At 39.2% G+C, this 25,297-nt stretch overlaps 1 protein-coding gene and 1 pseudogene across 16 annotated transcripts in view; one reads left to right on the forward strand and one right to left on the reverse strand.

Moving 5' to 3' along the window:
• FGGY (FGGY carbohydrate kinase domain containing) overlaps nucleotides 1-25,297 on the reverse strand; it is a 515,661-nt gene that overhangs the window by 445,912 nt on the left and 44,452 nt on the right. The window lies entirely within an intron of this gene.
• Nucleotides 542-4,402, forward strand: LOC143654393 (cytoskeleton-associated protein 2 pseudogene; annotated as a pseudogene).

The raw sequence follows: 25,297 nt of genomic DNA on the forward strand, positions 1-25,297 counted from the left end.
AGCTTGAAGTTATGACTAGAAGGAAATAAATGACAGCATGGAAAAAAATTTTATAGATAAGAGTTCAATATCATTATAATATCAAAAGATGCTATAAACTAATGAGAAAAAGACAACCAATATAATTAGAAATTAAACAAAGGAATGAAGTCATTCATAAAAGAAAAAGAAATGGTCAAGGAGCATATGAAAAGATTTCCAACTCCACTATAATTAATAAATGCAAATAAAAATATACCAAGTTTTGCCTGTCATATTGTTAACTGTAAAAGATTAAAAGTATACAGCATTGGCAAGATATGCAGAAGTGGACCTTTATGAACATTCTTGTAAAAATGTAATTTAGTACAAATGTGGCAAATAATCTGGCAATATCTATTAAAATGAAAAATATGCATACCTATTGGCCCAGCAACCCCATTTCTTAGGAACCTATGTTAGCACTAAAATAGCATAAGTTGGTAAAGTTATCACTGCTTAAAAACATGTTTTAAAAAAATGTTTAAACTTTTTATTAAATAAATTATAGTATACCTGCGAAATGGAATACTATGCTGACATTAAAAAGAAACCAGCAAAGAGGCAACTTCTGGGTGTGGTGGTATGAAGAGAACAACAACTCCTCTTAGCAAAATAAAAGTACAAAATTCAACAAAATTATCACACACCCACAAAAAAAAAATTGGTAAATTTGGAAATTGAGCAAAGTTGTATGACAAACTGAGGAGTATTTATGGTTGGAAAATCAAATTTGTACTTAAAAAAATATTCCCACAAAGAAAACTCCAGGTCCAGATGACTTCACTGGTAAATTACAGCAATCATTTAAGAAAGGAACAGTATCAACTTGGCACAAAACCATTCAGAATATAATGAAGGAATTTTACAAGGCCATTATCACTAACCAATTTTACAAGGCCAGCATTACCCTGATATCAAAGACAAACAAGGACAAAATAAGAAAAGGATACCACAGATAAATATCTTAATGAACACAGGTGTAAAAATCATTAACTAAACATTAGCAAACTAAATCCTGCAACATATCAAACATGGATTATACACCACGATCACATGGGCCTTATCCTAGGGATGCAAGGGTGGTTTAATATTCATAAATTGATTAGTATAATATATAGATACATTTCACTAGTAATAAAAAATATGGAGAAAACTAATAATAAAAAGAAATGCTCATCAAACCAGGAATAAAAGGGGATTTTCAAACTGATAAAGAGCATTTATAAAAATTCTACAGCTAACATCAGGCTTAAGAGTAAAACAGATTACTTCCCCCTATTAGGAACAAAGCAAAACATCCACTTTCATCACATCTACCCACCTTGTATTGGAGATTCTAGCCAACACAAAAAACAAAGGGGAAAAAAAAGCATACAGGTTGGAGGGGAAGAAACTAATCTGTTTCTATTGGCAGATGACATGATTTAAATGTAGAAAATCCTAAGGGATCTACCAAAAACAAAACAAAAAAGCTACTAGAACTAACAAGTGAGCATAGGAAGATCACAAGACACAAGATTACATACAAAAAAGCAACTGTTTCTCTGTATACTAACAACAAATAAATTGAAAATGGAATGAAGAAAATTCTATGTGCAAGAGCAGCAAAAAAGTAAAGTGAAATACTTAGGAATTAACTTATTACAAGAAGTATAAACCCAGAAACCTGAAAGCTAAAGATTTGTAAAAAAAAAAAAAAAAAAAACCTGCAAAGTGGAGATAAATACATTCATGAAATGAAAGATCCAACACAGTTAACATGTCAATTCTTCCCAAATTAATCTATAGATTCTATACAATTGTACAAACCCTATTAAAATTTCAGCAGGTTTTTTTTTTTGTAGAAATTGAGAAGGTGATCCCAAAGGATCCTAAACATTTTTTAAAAGGAAGAGCAAAGTTGGAGAACCACTACCTGATTTCAAAAATACCATAAAACTGCCATTACTAATTCAGTTTAGTATTGGCATAAGGATAAATTTATAGATCAAAATAACAAAATGGAGACCCAAGAGATAAATCCAAATATTTATAATCAATAATTTTTTAATAAAGAAGCCAAGATAATCCAATGGGGAAAGGCAGACTCCTTGAGAATGGTCCAGGAACACCTGAATGCCCATATGTCAAAAAAGAAAAAGGAAATAAAAGAACTTAGACTTTTACCTCACACTGTAAACAAAAATTAATTCAAAATGATCATATTCCTAAGAGCTGAAACTATAAAACTTCTAGAAGAAACTCTTTGTGACCTTGGGTCAGTCAGAGATTTCTGAAAAAGCAAGATACGTAAAAGAAAAAACTGATTAATTGGACTTTATCAAAATTTTACAATTTTGCTTTTCAAAAGCAACCATAAGAGAGCACGACTCCTGCCTACTATGAACCTCCCAGCTGTGCCCTGCAGCTGCAGCTCGTCAGAGGGCCACCCGTGATCTGAGAGCAAATAAGCTGAAACCTCAAGGAACTTCTATTAGAAGGAAAAACACATTTCCTATGCAAAGAGGAAGATCAGATATTATTCAGTTGTAGAAACCGGAGAATGACGACAACTGAACACCAAGTCTAAGAAGAGTCAAAAGTTGTGAACCTTAAAACAAAAATGGGTGATAAAGAAAATGCCAATAGACCTATAGAGAGCAAAAATAATATAAGGACGGAAAAACAATTTATTACTTTAAAGCCTTCTAATGAATTAATCAATTCAACTATAGCAGTTCATACACATAATTTTAAGGATAACAAACTCTTCGGTTGTTACCAAAGATGATTCCCCAAATCAACGTGACATTTGCACATCATTTCACTTAAACAAAATAGTGAAAAACAAACAAACAAATGACTACAGAAAAACCTAAGCAAGATGCTGCTAACATTCCCAAGAAACCTGTGCTGCTGGGATCTTACCATGGCCAAATTGTTCAGTCTAAGGTTAATTCAGTAAGAAAACCTCTACAAGTCCAAGACATGAATTCTGCAACAACCAAGAAACTTTCAGCTGCTATTTCTGAAGCCACAAAGCCTGATTATAAACAACAGCAGTTTAACAGTGAAAAGTAATAAAGCCTCCAGCATAACTGCCACAAAATTTCCTAAGCACTACACGTCAGGACAGACAACTTGTGCAACCTCCTACTAGAAGTCACCACAATAATGCCCAGGACAAGGTGAAACAGGGCATCACTAGAACTTCTGCCAGTGTTTCAATCCAGAAAGGGCCTACTGGAAAGGGGTTACTACAATTAAAAAGAGATTTCTCTAGGGTCAAAAATCAGTTCTTCTCAAGACACAAAAAGAAATGAGACATCATCAAGAAACCTGGCTTCTGAAGTTATAGTCAGGCCTGCTTATTCATCTTCTCATACCAAACCGATAGAAAAGTCCACAACCATCGATCAGCAAAGATATACCGCAACCACAGCAACCTTTCACAGAGCAGCTCTTCCCAAAGACGCTGCAGAGGAGAGAAAACTCTGAGGGGAAAACTGGCAAAGGAAGAGTGCTGAAAAGGCCTCCTAGCTCCATAGCTATACAGCTAGAATCTGAAAGACAAAATGAAAAAACAGTTGGGTCTTTCTGGACTACCATGGCAAAAGAAGAAGAACAGAACTAATTACTGAAAAAGTAAACAAGACATTTTGTGAATACCTGAGTCTGAATGAGGGATGCCCAGAAGAAGAAATAGTGGCCACGCTGAATGACCTGGTTTAAAATATTCCAGATGCCAAAAAACTTGTTGAATATTGGATATGCCTTGTACATTTTGAATTAATTTCACATCCTATTAAAAATATTATCACAATCTATGAGAAAGTCATTCTGGCAAGGGCTAAACCTATCAAAGAGAAGCAACATGCAATTATATTCTAACATTGAAGAGTCAAGAAGTTAATTTTGGAGAAAATACTGAGGCCTGTGCAGTCATGGAACAAATCCAAGAAGTTATCACTGAAAATATAGCTGTTAATCTAGAGCCAGGAAAACTAGAAAAGAAAAATAAACAACATAGAAATGTGATATTTCAAGATTGTGAAAAAGAGCAAGAAGACAAAAGAATCCATTAGTGAAGCTAAAACCCCCAACAAGGAAACTAGAGTGAGTTGCTTAATTAAATATAATGTTTCTACTATGCCATATTTGCAAAGTATAAAAAAGAAGATGCAGTTTGAATGAAATAAATTCTACATTTAAAGAGCTGAAATTTCTAACATCAGTGGGACATTCCTGAGACTTACGGAGAACAATTCCAAATTGCTAGCAAGTTAAAAGACCATTATCCATGTGTGTCTTTTAGGAACAGTTAAAAGAATTGGGAAGTGACATGGATGCTTTTGTATGCCGTCCTAATGCAACACTCTACCGGTATGCACTCCAAGACTGAGACAGCAGAAGAGAACTAAAGCACTGATAAGGAATGGGATTTTAATATAAATATAGTAATGCTGCATTGTCAAAAAAAAATGAGACGTTCTAGGTAAAAATCTGGATTTATATAAAAGAAGGTACTTTGTGAAGAAGGAAAAGATGGCAAACTTAGTGGGTATTAGAAACTTTAAAGCTAGTATGAGCTCCGTTTCTACTTAAAATGTTAACTTCCACAGCTTCATTTGATGTAGTTTACACACTATTAGAATGGAGTTAAGGATGGAATATATAATTAATAAATGTCATTCTTGTTTAGGCAGCATTTCTAAAATAACTAATATTTAAACTTGTTTTCTCCACATGATATAAAAATTTTACTGTTAAATCATGTCCCCTGAAACCTGACCACTACATTCAGTAAACATTTATTTCCCTCTCACACATGCATACCACCAATAAAACTGTTTTGCAAAGCCCTGAAGTAATACTTGAATGACATATAATCTACCAACTCTACAGTTTCATATAAGTGATTTTTCATTGTAAAAGAATAGTTTTAAAACAAATTACTGTGATCAAAGATCACATATTTCATCTTATTTATGATCATTCCATTTGTGTAACAGTAGCTATCTTTATTCTATTTACTGTCTTTTGTTTGGGAAAGTAGGGCTTTTATTATTTTTTAATGGTGTACCTAATACGCATCCAATACATTAAAATACCTGTAAAAAAAAAAAGAAAAGACAAACTGTAGATTGAGAGAAAGTATCTGCAAATCATACACCTGACAATAGGGTTGTATGCAGAATACATAAAGTACCCTTACAACTCAATAACAAGAAGATAACTCATTTATTAAATGTTTAAAAAAGATCTGAACAGACACTTCATCAAGAAGATATATAAATAGCTAATAAGCACAAGAAAAGATGCTCAACAGCATTAGTCACTAGGAAAACAAAATAAAAACCACAATGAAATACCACTACACACTCACTAGAATGACCATAATTACAAAGACTGACATTAACAATTGTTACAGAACTGGAGAGAAAATGGAATGCTCGTAACACCTGTGGTAATGTAAAATACGGCCACGTTGGAAAAAATATTTGGCAGTTTCTTAAAAATACCTTACCACACAACCCAGCAATTTCACTCCTAAGTTTCTACCAGAAAGAAATGAAAACATATGTCCACATAAAGACTTGCATATGAATATCCATTGTAGCATCATTCATAGTAGGCCAAACAAACTGAATTTCCATCATAATTTAATCAAATGGTTACACAAAATGTGGTATATCCATACATAGAATATTACTCAGCGTGAAAAAGGAACAAACTTCCCAACTGCCAAACAATAACACAGATAAACCTTGAAACCATCATGCTAAATGAAGGATGCCAGACACAAAAGATGACATATCAGAGACTTCCGGGAAGATGGCCAATGAGAGTGGCCCAAGATTAGCCTTGCTCCAGGAAAAGTTAGAGAAGAGACTGGAGGGTGACTGAGGCAGAAATTCTGGAGTACAGTTGACCTGGGAGAGCCTTCTGCACCACACACAGTGGCCCTAGTGGTAGAGGCCGAGGAACTGAGAGGCAGAAAGCTGGAGCCTGGTGCTGAGGAGCAGAGCCCATAGGAGTGCATGGAGGGGAGCCTGGGACTAGGAAGTAAATCAGGCCATGTTTCTTGGGCACACGACCGTCACCAGCACAGCCCCATGACAGGTGACTCACCCCACACCCCACACACCTGAACCCTGTCACCTGCTCACATTCCCCATGCTCCAGGAGCCCCCACCCCACCAGGCTCCAGTGCACATACCTGCCCCACACCCCACCCCAAGTGCATCCCAACCCACCTCTCCTGCACACCTACTGAGCACTAACTCCCCTTCTCCATTCCCTGCAGGCTGCTGCCAGGGCATAAAGGTTGCAGGCACTAACCTCCATACCTAGGCTACCGCTGCCCCCACCCAAAGTGTCGCACAGCCTCACCCCACCCTCCCTGAGCACACTGCATCTGTTTAGGGCACTCCCAGGCCCATGCATGTGCATGGTCCCCCAATCACGTAAATCAGCTCTGGGAACTGCACATTACAGCAATCCTAGAAGGGTGCAGCTCACAGCCCTCAGCCACAGTCCTAGCTCTGAGAAAGTGCCAATCTGTGAAGCCGGGTCACACCTGCCCCCAATCCATGAAGGCATACCACCGATCTGCTGCCACAGCTCTACTCATGCACACAAAGGGCCCTGTGCCTTAGACTAGCACACCAGGGTTATGCCCCCCAGACCGATATACTCACACAACTACATCCTCCCTGGCCACTGGCACACACATTCACAAGCATCAGTGTTACATCCCCAACCCGCACCCATGCCTGCCTTGAAACAAATCACCGTACTGAGTGCTCAACCCCATGCTCTACTACCTGCTGTACAACTATCCCACAAACACAAGGCTTTAGACTACTGAAAGAAATCAATTCCCAAAGTAAATCAATCAAGGCATTTACATGTGACGAAGACAGCAGAAGATCACTAAGCATATCACAATGCAGACAAATATAGCCCTGCCTAGTAACCAAATTAAGACACAGATGTTGGAATAAGTAATCAAAGATGTTCATACAATTCTGATTAATAAAATAAGTGGGATAGCAAATGACATAAAGGAGATTAAGAAGACAGTAGAACAGCACAAAGAAGAATTTGAAAGAATAAACAGAAAAACAGCAGAAATCACAGAGATTAAAGAATCTGTTGACCAAATAAAAAACAGACTAGAAGCACACACCACCAGATTTGAAGAGACAGAAGAAAGAATAAGTTATATAGAGGACAGGATAATTGACTTTGAAAACTCAAAAGAGTAAATGGCAAAAAAGATGGAAAAAGTTAATGACATGACAGACAAAACAAAGTGCACAAATATAAGAATCATTGGTGTCCCAGAAGAAGAGAGGGGTAAAGGACTAGGAAGAGTAGTTAAGGATATAATGGGAAAAACTTCTCAACCCTCATAAAGGACATAAATATACAAGTCAAAGAAGCCCAAAGAACTCCAAACAGAATAAATCCAAATAGGCCTTCCCTAAGGCACATACTAATCAGTCTGTCAAATGATACAGAGAAGCAGAAAATCCTGAAATTGCAAGAGAAAAATAATCTACTATATACAAAGGAATCAAATAAGACTGAGTTCACACTACTCAACTAGCACCCTGGAGATGAGAAGGCAGTGGTATGATATATTCAAGATCCTGAAAGAGAAAGACTTCCAGCCCAGAATTCTGTACCAAGCCAAGTTATCCTTCAAAATTGAGGGAGAGATTAAAGTTTTCACAGACAAGGACATCCTGAAAGAATCTGTCAACAAGAGATTGGCCCTGTAAGAAATACTAAAAGTAGTTCTGTCGGCTAGAAAAAAAACAGAAGGAGGTCTGGAGGAGGACACAGAATTGAACAGTATCACTAAGGGTAATTTAAATAATACAAAGAGAAAGAGGGAAAAAAATATATAGATCTGACAAATAAAATTAAAAAGATAAGATGATGGAATCAAGAAATGTCTTTTCAGTACTTTGAATGTTAACAGACTAAAATTTATCAATTAAAAGACACAGATTGGCAGAATGGATTAAGAAACATAATCCAGCTATATGTGGCTTACAAGAGACTCATCTTAGAGGCAAGGATACAAATAGACTGCCCATCACAGACAACTGTATCAACAAAATGTACTCTATACACACAATGGAATATTACACAGCAATAAGATAAAATGATGTCCTAAACACATAACAAGATGGATGAGCCTTGAGGACACAATGTTGAGTGAAATTAGCCAGACACAAAAGGATAGATACTGTACAATTCCACTTTTATGACCAGCATAAAGGTATAATAAGAGGCTTATAATACAGAATATAGGGGACTTAGAGATACATAGAAGCTAGAGATGGTGAACCATTAGCTAATGAGATTGAACTCCAATATAAGGGAATAGATGGGAATGAAAGCGATTCTCTAGCGGGTCTAGAAATAATATTACCATATTGAAGATGAACAAGATTGAAAGGGGTTGTATAGATCAACATGTCCCACTGACTCACACTAGAAATATGAATGAATTCTCGCTAGAATTACTTCTAAGATATGATTCTTGTATAAAGAATGTTTAAGTTCAGGGTACTGAGGAAAACCACTATTGCATGCTATGAGCTATGCTCCAAAGGAAACAATCAGCACTGTCACAGCAACAGCAGAGATAAATAATGGGGTGAGGGACAAGAGCTAAGAGATGGTTTAAATTTCCTATTTGGTGAGGGTGTGTTTATTGGTTTTCTGTCTCTTGGAAACAATGAAATTAATCTAAAATTGAGAATGTTGTTGGACTGTGGACTTTGGGCCTTCTATGATGCCCTATGAATGCGGGTGGCTGAAGGATGCACTCACGGAGAAGTAGACTGGTGAACGATGGTGTATACTTATGAACGAAGGTTGTGCTGTTACAAAAAGGAGCAATGTCAGGAGGCACCCAATGATGTGAATGAACATGTGGAACATTTGGTGAGACAAAATAAGCCAGAAACAAACAAAAAAAACCCCAATGGTATGGTCACCTTTAGAAAATGCTTATAAGAAAACAGGGGCCTAGATTGTAAGCTTTTAGGTCAGCAGACACATTAAGTCTGGACTGGTGATTGTTATTTCTGGATTTTGAGAGGCTGTTTTATATATGTAACCTGATATTTAGAAATAAGAACAAAGCCAAATAGTTGGGGTTAAAATAATTCAGAACATAGGGGTAAGGAAGACAGTGTCTATATTTTAGAACCACACATACTCTTTGAGACCAATGGAAGAAAGGTTTATTTGATCTGGAACTGAAATTTTCTGTAGTGCATAATCTAATTCAACCTATCTGTATAGCTCATTTGAACAACTGAAACATAGGAAGCACAGAATAAGAAAGAGGTCTGTGCTGGTTTGAAAGGATGTATGTACCCCAGAAAAGCCATGTTTTAATCCTAAAACCATTCTGTAAAGGCAGCTGTTTCTTCTAATCCCTATTCAGCACTATATGTTTGAATCTGTAATTAGATCATCTCCCTGAAGATGCGATTCAATCAAGAGTGGTTGTTATGCTGGATAAGGTGGAGATGTATCTCTACCCATTCGGGTGGGTTTTGATCAGTTTACTGGAATCCTATAAAAGAGGAAATATTTGGAGAAAGCTGGAGATTCTCAGAGAGCAGAACGAATAGCCACAAGAAGCAGAGTCCACTACCCAGCAGCCTTTAGAAATGAAGGAAAACGCCTCCCAAGGAGCTTCATGAAAGGAAGCCAGGAGAGAAAACTAGCAGTTGATGCCGTATTCACCACATGCCTTTCCACATGACAGAGAGACACTGACACTATTCGCCATGCGAAAGATCCTGAACTTCACTGGCCTTCTTGAACCAAGGTATCTTTTACTGGATGCCTTAGATTGGACATTTCTATAGATTTGCTTTAATTGGGACATTTTCTCAGCCTTAGAACTGTAAACTAGCAACTTATTAAATTCCTTTTTAAAAGCCATTCCATTTCTGGTATATTGCATTTTGGCAGCTAGCAAACTAGAACAAGGTCCTTTAATCCTGTATAGATAACTGTAATGCCTGGAAACATCCTAGACTATATTAACCAGATCATCAAAAAGTATTGGCAAAGTTCCCTGAGAGAGGGGAGAAAGACAATGTGTGTTAGATTCAGTTGTCAACTTGGCGAGGTGAGCATACCTAGTCTTGTTGCTGCAGATATAAGCCAATGGTGCGTGAACCTCATCTGTTGCCAATTACATCTGCAGTCAGCTAGGACGCGTGTCTGCTGCAATGAGTGATGTTTGACTTAACTGGCTGGTGCTTAAATGGGAGATTTCAACGTAGCACTGCTAGCAGCTCAGCATTCCTCATCTCAGCACTTGCAGCTCAGCCCAGGCCTTTGGAGATGGAGAAAGAAATCACCCCAGGGAAAGTTGTTGGAACCCAAGGGCCTGGAGAGAAGACCAGCAGAGACCATCCTGTGCCTTTCATGTAAGAAAGAACCTCAGTGGAAAGTTTGCTGCCTTTCTTCTGAAGAATCAACAAAATAAATCCCCTTTTATTAAAAGCCAATCCGTCTCTGGTGTGTTGCATTCCAGCAGCTAGCAAACTAGAACACTATGGAACTATTAAACCTTACCATCAGGGAATCCCCTGATACTGTGTCAACCTTTAGGGATATCCAAATCAACAGACCATGCCCTTGATCATAAGGCTTACTCTTGTGAAGCTTATGTACATAGCAGAGAAGATTAGACTACGTATAGGTATGCCTAAGAGTTACTTCTGGAGGAGATCTGTTGTTGCTCAGATGTGGCTCAGTCTCTCTAAGCCCAACTCTGCAAGTGAAATCATTGCCCTCCCCCTTACATGGGACATGACATCCAGGGGTGAAAGTCTCCCTGGCAACGTGGGAGATGACTCCCAGCGATGAATTCAGACCTGGCACATTGTGATCAACAATTCCATCCTGACAAAAAGGGGGGAAAGAAGCGCAATTAATAAAGTATCAGTGGAGAAGAAGATGGCGGCTTAGTAAGATGCGCGGATCTTAGTTTCTTCTCCAGGACAGCTACTAGGGGAGTAGAAACGATACAGAACAGCTCCCAAAGCCACAACAGAGAAAAAAAAAGACAGCGTACCCCATCCTGAAACGGCTGGCTGGCTGAGAGAAGCCACTCGGGTGAGATCACTGAGGCACGCGGGCTTCACCGGGCGGGGCGGAGAGCGGCCGGAGTCACTCCCTTCCCCCTTGCCGGGCCGGCTGGGAGAATTGGAGAGGCGGTCCCCTGAAACAGCGGCGGCTGGCGCCCACACCACATGCGGCCCCCCGGACCAACTGAGAGAATTGGATTGGAAATACCCAGGCCGCGGAGAACGGTGACAGGTGGGAGAGGCCCCTTCCAAACCCATGACTCCCCGGGAACGGGCACTCTCCCGGGCAGGCCGCTGCCGCTGGCGCCCTCCCGCCACGCTTGTCGCCCTGGGCCGACTAGGAAATTCGGACAGGTGCTTTCCCGGGCTGCGGCGGCCAGCAACCCTCCCTGCGTTCGGACCCGGGCCGGCTCGCACTCTTCCAAGCCGCTTCGGCTAGCGAACCTCCCGGACGGCGAGAGTTTTCCAAAGTTAAAGGTCCAACAGCATCTTTTACTGGTGGGACCCACAGACAAACATGTGCCACGAGCGCCACCTACTAGGCAGGATAAGAAAAACAGAACCCAGAGATTTCACAGAAAAATCTTCCAAACTTTTGGATCCAATACCCAGGGAAATCTGTCTAAATGCGCAGACGCCAACAGAAGATAACAGATCACGCTCAAATAATTGAAAACATGGCCCAGTCAAAGGAACAAATCAATAGTTCAAATGAGATACAGGAGCTGAGACAACTAATGCTGAATATACGAACAAAAATGGAAAACCTCTTCAAAAACGAAATCGATAAACTGAGGGAGGACATGAAGAAGACATGGGCTGAACATAAAGAAGAAACAGAAAAACTGAAAAAACAAATCACAGAACTTATGGAAGTGAAGGATAAAGTAGAAAAGATAGAAAAAACAATGGATACCTACAATGATAGATTCAAAGAGACAGAAGACAGAATTAGTGATTTGGAGGATGGAACATCTGAATTCCAAAAACAAACAGAAACTATCGGGAAAAGAATGGAAAAATTTGAACAGGGTATCAGGGAACTCAAGGACAATATGAAGCGCACAAATATACGTGTTGTGGGTGTCGCAGAAGGAGAAGAGAAGGGAAAAGGAGGAGAAAAACTAATGGAAGAAATTATCACTGAAAATTTCCCAACTCTTATGAAAGACCTAAAATTACAGATCCAAGAAGTGCACCGCACGCAAAGAGATTAGACCCAAATAGGCGTTCTCCAAGACACTTACTAGTTAGAATGTCAGAGGTCAAAGAGAAAGAGAGGATCTTGAAAGCAGCAAGAGAAAAACAATCCATCACATACAAGGGAAACCCAATAAGACTATGTGTAGATTTCTCAGCAGAAACCATGGAGGCTAGAAGACAGTGGGATGATATATTTAAATTACTAAAAGAGAAAAACTGCCAACCAAGACTCCTATATCCAGCAAAATTGTCCTTCAAAAATGAGGGAGAAATTAAAACACTCTCAGACAACAAGTCACTGAGAGAATTTGTGACCAAGAGACCAGCTCTGCAAGAAATACTAAAGGGAACACTAGAGTCAGAAGAGAGAGGTATGGAGAAGAGTGTACAAAGAAGGAAAGTCAGATATGATATATATAATACAAAAGGCAAAATGGTAGAGGAAAATATCATCCAAACAGTAATAACACTAAATGTTAATGGACTGAATTCCCCAATCAAAAGACATAGACTGGCAGAATGGATTAAAAAACAGGATCCTTCTATATGCTGTTTACAGGAAACACATCTTAGACCCAAAGATAAACATAGGTTGAAACTGAAAGGTTGGGAAAACATATTTCATGCAAATAACAACCAGAAAATAGCAGGAGTGGCTATACTAATATCCAACAAGTTAGACTTCAAATGTAAAACAGTTAAAAGAGACAAAGAAGGACACTATATACTAATAAAAGGAACAATTAAACAAGAAGACATAACAATCATAAATATTTACACACCGAACCAGAATGCCCCAAAATACGTGAGGAATACACTGCAAACACTGAAAAGGGAAACAGACACAAATACCATAATAGTTGGAGACTTCAATTCCCCACTCTCATCAATGGACAGAACATCTAGACAGAGGATCAATAAAGAAATAGAGAATCTGAATATTACTATAAAGGAGCTAGACTTAACAGACATTTATAGGACATTACATCCCACAACAGCAGGATACACCTTTTTCTCAAGTGCTCATGGATCATTCTCAAAGACAGACCATATGCTGGGTCACAAAGTAAGTCTTATAAAATTTAAAGAGATTGAAATCATACACAACACTTTCTCGGATCATAAAGGAATGAAGTTGGAAATCAATAATAGGCGAAGTGCCAGAAAATTCACAAATACGTGGAGGCTCAACAACATACTCTTAAACAACGAGTGGGTCAAAGAAGAAATTGCAAGAGAAATTAGTAAATATCTCGAGGCAAATGAAAATGAAAACACAACATATCAAAACTTATGGGATGCAGCAAAGGCAGTGCTAGGAGGGAAATTTATTGCCCTAAATGCCTATATCAGAAAAGAAGAAAAGGCAAAAATGCAGGAATTAACTGTTCACTTGGAAGAACTGGAGAAAGAACAGCAAATTAATTCCAAAGCAAGCAAAAGGAAAGAAAGAACAAAGATCAGAGCAGAAATAAATGAAATTGAAAACATGAAAACAATAGAGAAAATCAATAAGACCAGAAGTTGGTTCTATGAGAAAATCAATAAGATTGATGGGCCCTTAGCAAGATTGACAAAAAGAAGAAGAGAGAGGATGCAAATAAATAAGATCAGAAATGGAAGAGGAGACATAACTACTGACCTCACAGAAATAAAGGAGGTAATAACAGGATACTATGAACAACTTTACACTAATAAATACAACAATTTAGATGAAATGGACGGGTTCCTGGAAAGACATGAACAACCAACTTTGACTCAAGAAGACATAGATGACCTCAACAAACCAATCACAAGTAAAGAAATTGAATTAGTCATTCAAAAGCTTCCTAAAAAGAAAAGTCCAGGACCAGATGGCTTCACATGTGAATTCTACCAAACATTCCAGAAAGAATTAGTACCAACTCTCCTCAAACTCTTCAAAAAAATCGAAGTGGAGGGAAAACTACCTAATTCATTCTATGAAGCCAACATCACCCTCATACCAAAACCAGGCAAAGATATTACAAAAAAAGAAAACTACAGACCAATCTCTCTAATGAATATAGATGCAAAAATCCTCAATAAAATTCTAGCAAATCGTATCCAACAACACAGTAAAAGAATTATACATCATGACCAAGTAGGATTCATCCCAGGTATGCAAGGATGGTTCAACATAAGAAAATCAATTAATGTAATACACCATATCAACAAATCAAAGCAGAAAAATCACATGATCATCTCAATTGATGCAGAGAAGGCATCTGACAAGATTCAACATCCTTTCCTGTTGAAAACACTTCAAAAGATAGGAATACAAGGGAACTTCCTTAAAATGATAGAGGGAATATATGAAAAACCCACAGCTAATATCATCCTCAATGGGGAAAAATTGAAAACTTTCCCCCTAAGATCAGGAACAAGACAAGGATGTCCACTATCACCACTATTATTCAACATTGTGTTGGAGGTTCTAGCCAGAGCAATTAGACAAGAAAAAGAAATACAAGGCATCAAAATTGGAAAGGAAGAAGTAAAACTATCACTGTTTGCAGACGATATGATACTATACGTCGAAAACCCGGAAAAAGCCACAACAAAACTACTACAGCTAATAAATGAGTACAGCAAAGTAGCAGGTTACAAGATCAACATTCAAAAATCTGTAGCATTTCTATACACTAGTAATGAACAAGCGGAGGGGGAAATCAAGAAACGAATCCCATTTACAATTGCAACTAAAAGAATAAAATACCTAGGAATAAATTTAACTAAACAGACAAAAAACCTATATGAAGAAAACTACAAAAAACTGTTAAAAGAAATCACAGAAGACCTAAATTGATGGAAGGGCATACCGTGTTCATGGATTGGAAGACTAAATATAGTTAAGATGTCAATCCTAACTAAATTGATTTACAGATTCAATGCAATACCAATCAAAATCCCAACAACTTATTTTTCAGAAATAGAAAAACCAATAAGCAAATTTATCTGGAAGGGCAGGGTGCCCCGAATTGCTAAAAACATCTTGAGGAAAAAAAAGTGAAGCTGGAGGTCTCGCGCTGCCTGACTTTAAGGCATATTATGAAGCCACAGTGGTCAAAACAGCATGGTATTGGCATAAAGATAGATATATCGACCAATGGAATCGAATAGAGTGCTCAGATATAGACCCTCTCATCTATGGACATTTGATCTTTGATAAGGCAGTCAAGCCAACTCACCTGGGACAGAACAGTCTCTTCAATAAATGGTGCCTAGAGAACTGGATATCCATATGCAAAAGAATGAAAGAAGACCCATCTCTCACACCCTATACAAAAGTTAACTCAAAATGGATCAAAGATCTAAACACTAGGTCTAAGACCATAAAACAGTTAGAGGAAAATGTTGGGAGATATCTTATGGATCTTACAACTGGAGGCGGTTTTATGGACCTTAAACCTAAAGCAAGAACACTGAAGAAGGAAATAAATAAATGGGAGCTCCTCAAAATTAAACACTTTTGTGCATCAAAGAACTTCATCAAGAAAGTAGAAAGACAGCCTACACAATGGGAGACAATATTTGGAAATGATATATCAGATAAAGGTCTAGTATCCAGAATTTATAAAGAGATAGTTCATCTCAACAACAAAAAGACAGCCAACCCAATTACAAAATGGGAAAAAGACTTGAACAGACACCTATCAGAAGAGGAAATACAAATGGCCAAAAGGCACATGAAGAGATGCTCAATGTCCCTGGCCATTAGACAAATGCAAATCAAAACCACAATGAGATATCATCTCATACCCACCAGAATGGCCATTATCAGCAAAACAGAAAATGACAAGTGCTGGAGAGGATGCGGAGAAAGAGGCACACTTATCCACTGTTGGTGGGAATGTCAAATGGTGCAACCACTGTGGAAGGCAGTTTGGCGGTTCCTCAAAAAGCTGAATATAGAATTGCCATACGACCCAGCAATACCATTGCTGGGTATCTACTCAAAGGACTTAAGGGCAAAGACACAAACGGACATTTGCACACCAATGTTTATTGCAGCGTTATTTACAATTGCAAAGAGATGGAAACAGCCGAAATCTCCATCAACAGAAGAGTGGCTAAACAAACTGTGGTATATACATACGATGGAATACTATGCAGCTTTAAGACAGGATAAACTTATGAAGCATGTAATAACATGGATGGACCTAGAGAACATTATGCTGAGTGAGTCTAGCCAAAAACTAAAGGACAAATACTGTATGGTCCCACTGATGTGAACAGACATTCGAGAATAAATTTGGAATATGTCACTGGTAACAAAGTCCAGCAGGAGGTAGAAACAGGGTAAGATAATGGGCAATTGGAGTTGAAGGGATACAGACGGTGTAACAGGACTAGATACAAAAACTCAAAAATGGACAGCACAATAATACCTAATTGTAAGGTGGTCATGTTAAAACACTGAATGAAGCTGCATCTGAGCTATAGGTTTTTGTTTTGTTTTGTTTTGTTTTGATTTTACTATTATTACTTTTATTTTTTTTCTCTATATTAACATTCTATATCTTTTTCGGTTATGTTGCTAGTTCTTCTAAACCGATGCAAATGTACTAAGAAATGATGATCATGCATCTATGTGAGGATGTTAAGAATTACTGATTGCATATGTAGAATGGTATGATTTCTAAATGTTGGGTTAATTTCTTTTTTTCCGTTAATTAAAAAAAAAAAAAAAAAGAGAAGGGGTAATTGGAGCTGAAGGGATACAGACTGTACAACAGGGCTGGATATAAAAACTCAGAAATGGACAGCACAATACTACCCAACTGTAATGCAATTATGTTAAAACACTGAATGAAGCTGCATGTGAGGTATAGGTTTTTTGTTTTTTGTTTTTTTTTCTTTCTATTATTGTTTTAATTCTTATTCTGTTGTCTTTTTATTTCTTTTTCTAAATCGATGCAAATGTACTAAGAAATGATGAATATGCAACTATGTGATGTTATTAAGAATTACTGATTGTACATGTAGAATGGAATGATTTCTAATTGTTTTGTTAATTCTTTTTTTAATTAATAAAAAAAAATAAAAAAAATAAAGTATCAGTGGCAGATAGAGTTCTAATGGAGTTGAGAAGCTACTCTAGAAGTTGCTCTTAAGCAAGCTTCAGGTAGACCTTGCTACCTATCATAACCTGCCAACCCCCTATCAGGATCATTCCAGCCAATCCTAAAGAACACCTAGGGCAATACAGAAGATTCTACAAGGCTTCCAGGCACTAGAATAACTTTCCAGATGGGTCCCTGGTCCAGATAAACCCTGAAACCTAGCACAGCCTCTCCAGAACATCAATAGTTCCATCTCTCTACTCCATATTAGTGACAGACCCTTCCAATATCAAAAACTTAGAATTGCCATAGCCCAAACAACCCCAAAGAGAGGTATGAAAAGATCAAAGATGATGGTGAAATTATACATAGAAGATAGGACTTAACAAATGAATTATGAATGCTGAATCATTACATCGACATTTTTAGTCTCAAAGTATTTTAGAGCAACTAGAAGTAAAACCTAAAATTGTGAAATTGTAACCCATATCAAATTCTGAAATATGTTCTACAACTAATTGTGGTGCTGTGCTTTGAAATTTATAGTTTTGTACGTATGTTCACAAAAAGGTAGATTGTGATGATAAAAAAGTATTTAAGCCCTCTAGCCTCCTATATTCTGGAGCAGCTAGAAGGAAAAATATGAGAGGATCGTATGGTAGCCCATGACAAACTCTGGGATATGTCCCGTAAACACTTGTTGAAGAGTGCTTTGAAAACTTGCTTTTTATTTCTTTGCTTTGTATATGTTATACTATACAATAAAAAAGTTATAAAAAAAAAAAAGATGACTTATATGATTCTATTTGTATGGAATTTCTAAAAAAACAGCTATAAAGACACAAAAACAGAGAAGTAGTTAATTAGGGTTGGGGCTAGGGATTGAGTACAAACAGAAACAAAGTAACTTTGGGGGGGATAATGCAAATGTTCTAAAACTAGATTATGGTGATGACTGCACAAATGTATAAATTTACTAAAACCACTGAATTTAGACATTTTCAGTGGATGAATTTTATAATATTTAAAATGAAACCTCAATTAAGTTGCTATTTTTTTAAAAACAAGTCAAGCTCTATAAGGTGAAACAGAAAGATGTCCATGTTATAATAATAAAGTAAAAAACAAAATGCAACAAATTGTTAATAATGGTTGCCTCTGAGAGTAGAAATTACAAGTAGAAAAGATAGGTGAGTGTTCAATTCTTTATACAATGTTTAAAGTTTAGGATAATAGATTTATTCTTTGCTTTTGTTCTGTTTCTACAGTTTCCTTTTTTAAAAGAAATTATGAGTTACCATAAATAACATTTCCCATTAACTGAAAATATGACAGTAACCTTTAAAATCCCACAAACATCAACCTAAAAGTATACTTCCAACCACTGAGTAAAATTCACCTTAAAATGCATAATTCTTTGTTCCTATTTGGAAATGCCAGACTTATAAATTAGGATTTTACTTTAAACGCTTTCCTCAAATATAAAAACAATTATGGTAGATTTCCAACAAAAAATGCATTAAGTTTTTGGTATATGGTAATATGAAATTATCATAATATATGGTAATATGAAAATGCTACCATATATTGAGTATGTAGTATTAATATGTACTTTACATATATCATCATATTTAATCCTCACAATATGCCCCTAAAAGAAACATTAAAAATTTCCATTTCATTAAAAATAAGTGGAGGGTTGGGAAGAGAAAGGGAAAGGAGGGGAGTGGAGAAAAGGAGAGAATAGCAAACAGGGAAGGAGTTAAGGAACTTTCCCTTATCACACAGCAAGAAGATGGCAGAGCCAGAAGTCAAACTTGGAGCCTGTGTTCTATTATACCTCTATCATCAGAGAATTTCCTGTTGCCCAAGAGACTCACCCTGCTGTAGAGGAGAATATTTGCTGGTGACCCATCTGTAGACACTGGCAATATCTTTGCCCCATAGCACCAGGAGAATACCCCATATGCCTTTATTACACTGCTCCATCGAGATATGCAAGAGCCTGAGGACCAAACCCACTTCCCTGACAGGCAGCATGGTCTCATGACACAGACGATTCAAATCCTAGCTCTGCCACTCACTGTCTATGTGACCAAGGGCAGGTGATGCATTTCTGGACATTCCATGCTGTGCTCCTGGCTTGCTGGTTCATGTCTCTATAGCCTGTTCAGGAATAGCTTCCTCTGCCTGCAAAGTCTTTGAACTTAGCTTGGAAATCATTGACTAGTAGTTAAAGCTTTAAGTACAAACTGCCTGAATTTGATTCTTGGCTCTGCCACTTAAGTCACATAACCAGTTTCCTCTTATTTGGAGCAAGGGTCAAAACCTTGGTTGCTGCATCTCCCAGCAAGGTTATTAGAATTCAACAAAATAAGGTGTGATTAGCTCAACATCTGGCATTCAGTAAGTGCACAATAAGTTGCAGCTATCATTAGACTGAATCAGCTGCCTCAAATCTTTGACCACGTGGTACAGCAACTATTTATTCAGTCAACCCAAATTTCTACCCACCATGACACTCTACTGGTCTATGCTGCTTTACCTCCAGAGTCTACATGCCTAACTCAGGAAAACCCACCTCCCACAGGCCCACAGATGACTCAGCAAAATCCTTACCATAAGTGGAAATATGAACTCATATATGAGTGGAAAAGAACACCAGATATGGTATCGAAAGAATTTTCTAGTCCCAGTTCTACCACTTCCAGGTCTGGTAATCCCACACTAACTTCACCACCTTTCTGAGCCTCAGTGTCCTGACCAATAAAGCGAGAATTATGAGAGTGAGCAATACCTTCCAGGTGAGGATCACAGAAGACAATGAGTTTGAAAGTGCTTTGGAAACAGTAAACTTTTGTAGGAAACGAAAAGTATGGGAAAACCACTGATGCTTATAGTGTGCATGGGATACTTTTTATGCACAAAGCAGCACATGCGCTGTTTCATGTAAGCATATATCAAAATGATAGGCATTAAAAAAATGATAGGCAAAGGGAATAACAACAGAAAAGACTGCTATTTTAGAAAGGTTTCACCTTTCTCAGGATTATGGTGAGAACTGCCCTCTGTAGAAGCAAGGAAAACATTTTTTTCAATCTATGTTATGAATCCCCTCTGAAGACCCACGGAATTCTATATTCACAAAGGTTCAATGTCTACATTTCTATCACAGAAACTTATCACAAGGATCTGAAAGAATAATTCTGATGCATTTAAACCTAGGTAGGTAGTTATTGCTACTTCCTCAGACGTACAAGGAAATGCCTTATGATCATGCTTATCCAGGGCTGGGGAGAACCACCCCCATCAACAACTCCCTCCTGCCCCTATCGGAACTATCCCAGAAAGATGGCTGTCAGGGTCACACTATGCAGAAGGCCACAGGGGCCTGACCTGGTGACCTGAGGATTCATTTTTATACTCTTATTAATGGAAGAAGAAAGCAGCCTGGTAAATGCACTCCAACAATGTGGCATCAAGGGAATTTCCCTGGCTAGAGAGAAAGCACACTGCTCTTCTAAAGAATTTCCAGAGAAGAAGATTCCTGCAAACTCGTCTGGTAACCTGGTCCATGTCTAACGACTGTCAGCTCGTAGCTATGGGGCAGCAAACAAATATTTGGGGAAGGGATTGTGCACGGCTTTATTCTTACTGTGGGAGCCGGTTCAGTCTCGCATGTGTTTTAAATCAGCAGGCTCTGCCATATTAGGTGGGGAGACAGCTTTCTGTATAAAACCCTCTAAACTAAGAACTAAAGCATAAGCTGCATACCTGGTTTTATCTTCAGCTCTAGTTGGAGCAAGAGTCAAAACCTGGGGCCTCGTGGAAAGAATTCAGTTCATAGTAGAGTTCTGTATGGTTGGTATTGTATTCTTTCAAATCTTGATTGATGCCTTTGTCACCCTTGGGGGCATGTGTAGGGTTATAAAATTCCCTGCTCCATCAAGCCCATGACTCTGCACAATTGCCTACACAATTCATTCAGTCACTCATTCAGTAAGTCCTCAGTCAGTCAGCAAATACAACTGAGCCCCTTCTAGGGCCAGGCTGTGCACTCTTCTGGTACTTGGAAAACAATGGAAAGTAAAACATTAAAATTAAATTTCTTGCTCTTTTGGAGATTATATTTTAGTGGGTGTTCTAGTTTGCTAGCTGCCAGAATGCAATATACCAGAATCAGAACAGGTTTTAAAAATGGAATTTAATAAGTTGCTAGTTTATAGTTCTAAGGCCAAGAAAATGTCCCAATTCAAACAACTCTATAGAAATGTCCAATCAAAGGCATCCTGAGAAAGATACCTTGGTTCAAGAAGGCCAATGAAGTTCAGCATTTTCTCTTTCAAGTGAGAAGGCACATGGCGAACATAGTCAGCACTTCTCTCTCAGCTGGAAGGGCACATTACGAACATGGCATCATCTACTAGCTTTCTCTCCTGGCTTCCTGTTTCATGAACCTCCCCAGGAGGCATTTTCCTTCTTCATCTCCAAAGGTCACTGGCTGGTGGACTCTCTGCTTCTTGGTACTGCAGCATTCTCTTCTCTCTCTGAATCTCTAGCTTTCTCCAAAATGTTTCCTCTTTTATAGGATTCCCATGAATAAATCAAGACACACCCGAATGGGTGGAGACATGTCTCCACCTAATCCAGTTTAACAACCGCTCTTGATCGGGTCACATCTTCAGGGAGATAATCTAATTACAGGTTCAAATGTACAGCACTGAATAGGGATTAGAAGAAATGGCTGCCTTTACAAAATGAGATTAGGATTAAAACATGGCTTTTCTAGGGTACATACATCCTTTCAAAACAGCACATTCTACTCTCTGGACCCTAAAAAGACATGTTTTTCCCACATACAGAATACATTAATTCCATCACAATATCAGAGAACTTTAAAGCATTTCAGTAACAATCAAATGCAACACAAGGTTAAAACCAGTACAAGGTCTCATCAAAGACAGTTACAAGCATGGTCTGTGCTCAGGCAAATTCTCCTCTGTCTCTGGACCTTTGAAAACTCATAACAAGTTATTTTCTGCCAACATAAAAAGAGGAACAGTCATGGGATACATATAGGCATTTCCATAGGGAGGAAGGAACACAGGGGTCACTGGACCTATACAGTTTTGAAAATCTGCAGGGCAAAGTCCATTAGATTTCAAAGTCTGAGAGTTATTTATTTTCAGGGCTTCTGAAAGCAGCAGTCCTACTCTTTCTAAGGGCCTACGCAGAAATGCAACCTTGGGGGATACTGGGGAGACCTCCTTCTTCTTGGCTCCACCCTCTCCAAGGATCATGGCTGCACCGGGCTCTCTGCCATCTCCAGGGCACACGTTCAACCCCTCCATGTGGTGGCAGCCAGGTGCTCTCCAAACCCCAAGGAATGTGCTTCACCCTCTCCAAGGCCTGAAGCAGCATGACTCTTCCACTGCAACAAGGTGGCAGGCTCATCTCTGCCTTTGGGGCAAACTCACACTCTCCATGGGCTTGGGTGGGTCCGCTCTCCTGGCCTGAGGCTTCTTGACTTCAGACCTGGCCTCCATGGTTTTGCCTCTGAACTTATTTTTCCTCCAGTGTGTCTCTTCTCTGAACCCCTAGTCAATTGGCAGCAGCTCTGTTTATACAGGTCCCACAGTGCTCTCATTAGCTTCCTATGTAGTAGCCTTGGATTATGCCCATCAGACATAAGGAGTTTCCATAAATCCTTCTGGATAACTCCATGTCCAATCCTCGCTTTCTCTGAAATGGCTGGCTGGTTTCACATTTGGCCAAATTCTCACATGGGGCACCATCCTTTGGGGTCTCCCCTCCAGGAACCCCAGAATTTTCCAGAACATCAATTCTATGTGTATGGTACACTAGAAAGTGATAAGTCAGGGGGAATCAGTGCTAGAGAAGGGGGAGATAACTGAAATTTTAAATAGGGCAGACAGAGTAGGCTTCTCTGAGAAGGTGAGAGTTCATAGAGTTCTGCTACCTTTGTACCCAAGAGTTCAGTTCTCAGCTTCTACCTTTCCTGTCACATTTCACTATAAGCTGCAAGGAGAAACCAGTCTGCACTTTCCACATTTAATCTGGAATCTCTTCTGCTAAATATTCAAGTTCATGGCTTTTAAAATCTGCCTTCCTGTCAAAGCCACTAGTCAATTTTGTCAGATTCTCTGCTATTTTAAAACAAGGATCGCCTTCCTTCCAGTTTGCGATCACATGTGCCTCATTTCTGTCTAAGGCTTTATCAGAAGTATCTTTAAAGTCCACATTTCTACCAACAGTCTCTTCAAAGCATTTTAGGTCCTCTCTACCAAGCTCCTCACAACTCCAAAAACTTGTCCTTATCCATTTAGAAAGCCATTCCAACATGTTTAGTATTTGGAAACCACAGTAGCCCCTCAATCCTTTGGTACCAAAATCGGTTCTAGTTTGCTAGCTGTCAGAATGTAATATACCAGAAACAGAACAGGTTTTAAAAAGGGAATTTAATAAGTTGCTAGTTTACAGTTCTAAGGCCAAGAAAACGTCCCAATTCAAACAAGTCTATAGAAATGTCCAATCAAAGGCATCCAGGGAAAGATACCTTGGTTCAAGAAGGCCAATGAAGTTCAGGGTTTCTCTCTCAAGCGACAAGGCACATGGTGAACATAGTAAGGGCTTCTCTCTCAGCTGGAAGGGCACATGAAGAATATGGCGTCATCTGTTAGCTTTCTCTCCTGGCTTCCTTTTTCATGTAGCTGCCCAGGAAGCATTTTCCTTCTTCATCTCTAAAGGTCACTGGCTCCAAAATGTTTTCTCTTTTATAGGATTCCCATAAACTAATCAAGAACCGAATGGGTGGAGACATGTCTCCACCTGAACCAGTTTAACAACTGCTCTTGACTGAGTCACCTCTCCAGGGAGATGATCTAATTACAGATTCAAATATACAGCACTGAATAGAGATTAGAAGAAATGGCTGCCTTTACAAAATGGGATTAGGATTAAAACATTGCTTTTGTAGGGGACATACATCCTTTCAAACCAGCACAGTGGGATTAGATAATAACTACTTAAAAATTCTATGTGGGACTTCCGGAGAAGATGGCGGCTTAGTAAGACGCGCAGATCTTAGTTTCTCCTCCAGGACAGCTACTAGGGGAGTAGAAACGATACAGAACAGCTCCCAAAGCCACGACAGAGATAAAAAAGACAGCGTACCCCATCCTGGAACGGCTGGCTGGCTGAGAGAACCCGCTCTGGTGAGATCGCCGAGGGGCGCAGGCTTCACCGGGCGGGGCAGCAGGCGGCCGGAGTCACTCCCTTCCCCCTTCCCGGGCCGGCTGGGAGAATTGGACAGGCGGTCGCCTGAAACTGCGGCGGTTGGCGCCTGCACCATGCGCGACCCCCGGACCAACCGAGAGAATTGGATCGGAAATACCCAGGCTGCGGAGAACGGTGACGGGGGGGGGTCCCTTCCAAACCCGTGACTCCCCGGGAACGTGCACTCTCCCGGGCGAGCCGCTGCGGCTGGCGCCCTCCCGTCACGCTTGTCGCCCCGGGCCAACTAGGAAATTCGGACGGGCGCTTTCCCGGGCTGCGGCGGCCAGCGACCCTCCCCGCGTTCGGACCCCAGGCCAGCTGGCACTCTTCCAAGCCACTTCGGCTAGTGAACCTTCCGGACGGCGAGAGTTTTCCAAAGTTAAAGGACCCACAGCACCTTTTACTGGTGGGACCCACAGACAAACGTGTGCCACGAGCGCCACCTACTGGGCAGGATAAGAAAAACAGAACCCAGAGATTTCACAGAAAAATCTTCCAAACTTTTGGATCCAACACCCAGGGAAATCTGTCTAAATGCGCAGACGCCAACAGAAGATAACGGATCACGCTCAAAAA

This window comes from Tamandua tetradactyla, chromosome 2, assembly GCF_023851605.1.
Source record: "Tamandua tetradactyla isolate mTamTet1 chromosome 2, mTamTet1.pri, whole genome shotgun sequence".
NCBI classification, from domain to species: Eukaryota; Metazoa; Chordata; class Mammalia; order Pilosa; family Myrmecophagidae; genus Tamandua; species Tamandua tetradactyla.